Source organism: Olea europaea, chromosome 12 (genome assembly GCF_002742605.1).
Source record: "Olea europaea var. sylvestris chromosome 12, O_europaea_v1, whole genome shotgun sequence".
Lineage (NCBI taxonomy): Eukaryota > Viridiplantae > Streptophyta > Magnoliopsida > Lamiales > Oleaceae > Olea > Olea europaea.
Genome location: NC_036248.1, coordinates 9,497,313 through 9,499,329, shown reverse-complemented (window position 1 = coordinate 9,499,329; position 2,017 = coordinate 9,497,313). Strand labels below are relative to the sequence as shown.

Below are 2,017 nucleotides of genomic sequence, written 5' to 3'. Positions count from 1 at the left end.
TCTTTTATTTCCAGCAAGCAGCTTTTTTTCTTATTCTTCAATTTTCTTCGGAAGAGCCATTTTGTGTGTGTGTGTGTGTGTGTTTTTTTGTCTCTATTAGCCACTGAATTTGTTTCCCTTGCAGCCGCTACTGACGTGTTTATCAATTGTTGCTTCTTTTTTCTCCAATTTCCACTCGTGCATGTAATTTATTTTCACCCCAATTGCCTTCTACAAGGAAAATTCTAAATGTACACAATGAAATCCCGAATCTTGTACATAATGCTAGCGTGGCGATAAATTTGAATTCAAAAAAAACGTGTAGAGTGGTTAAAATATCTTCTATAAGGGTAGGGTTCATTTCACAAGAAAATGACAATTTCTCTCTCTTCAGATGCTCTCTCTCTCTCTCTCTCTCTCTCTCTCTCTCTTTGTGTGTCTATATGGGTAGGGTTCATTTCACATTTTACAAGAAATTTCACAATTCCTCTCTCTTTCCCCTCTCTCACTCTCTCTCTCTCTAAAAAGGGGATAAAATCCCTCTCTGCAATCCTCGATTTGTATTGGGGACGAAGGGTTCCATCAAATATCCGACGGCGAGGAGAACGGGGAAGACGATGGCATCACAATTTTTCAAATCTTCAGCGGTGAAGAGCTCCTTCAGGTTGAGATTTGAAACGATTTTTATTCCCATTTTTGGTATTATTTTCACTTTTTTTTTGGTATTATTTTCACTTCTTTTTGGAGCTATGGAGTGGTAGGTATTATTGTCATGTTTTGCAGCTATGTTTTGGGCAAATTTGCGAGAAGGAACATAAATCTTCACCACAGTATAAATTTTCACGAAAGTTTCACAATTTATCCCAGAAACATAGCTACAATTTTTGTGTTGTTGCAACAACTTCGGAGTTATTAAGTGTAATTTGGCTTACTTAGATTCGAACAATATGTAATATGTAATTAATGAATGAGTGATTAATTTTTTTTAATTGAATTAGGATTGTTCTATGGGTGGCCAAAACAGGGGGATTATGTCATTCTTGTAGGATGGCGAGACATATGTTGCTGGAATGTCCAAAAAAATATAAAATGCCCAAACTGTGGCAAGGGCTTCTTAGGTGGTTGGAGGTAGAAAAGAATTCGGACAATAAAGGGTTATTGTTCCATAGTTGTACCTGCAACTGTAGGCTTTTCAAGTTTTCTAACGTTCCGCCGTATAAAGAGTATTCATTGCAAGGTGAATCAAGTGGCATTACCAACGGAAGTGAACCGGTCTACGATTTGTCCCGTATGTTGACGACGTGTAAAAATAACCGAGGAGAGAAACTTGGAGATTTCATTGAACATCACCATACGCAAAGGGAAATGAGGTTTGAAAGATGTAGAATGAAATCTATTAAATAGCTTCGACTTATTGTACTTAAAATTCCAGTGATGGTTCTCCTTGGAGCACATTTTCTGTTAAGGTGGCTTCATCTAGAGCAATTTGCATTGTATGTAGTGAACTATTACAAGTGTTCTCAATCAAGTTTTCATGTTGCAGTAGATTGCTTATTTGGTGGTCTACCCAATTATGCTATTTTACAATTCATGGCATCATTACAATCTTGATCTCATTTTACTTAGTAAACTCGAGTTTCATTAGAAATTCCATCAAAATGGCTACTATCATGCACACCATTTGAATAACTTGTTCGGCAAATTCCACACTATTATTTGATCCAGCATTGAAATTAACTCCTGCATTTTTTACTTAGAAGTGTATAATCAATGAGAAGTACTTAATCTGACAAACAAAATTACCAAACTTTAGGTTATATCAACTTAAAATAGATCATTAACATGCCACTAAAACAGGGTCGCCATTATACCACAATAATTTTCTTTTATCCATTCGGTTAAAGTTTCAATCGATGCGGTATCCATGATATCTAATTGATGGAATAACACATTCAATCCAATTTCCCTATTTGCACTAGTCAACCCATGCAATGCAAGTTGGTGCACAATCTCAGATCCAATTCCCCTCTGTTGTTTA

The 2,017-nt window shown here is 36.1% G+C and overlaps 1 protein-coding gene across 1 annotated transcript in view; it reads left to right on the top strand.

The window, feature by feature from the left end:
• LOC111405539 (polyadenylate-binding protein 1-like) overlaps positions 1-2,017 on the top strand; it is a 49,483-nt gene that overhangs the window by 28,267 nt on the left and 19,199 nt on the right. The gene's annotated exons all lie outside the window — the stretch shown is intronic.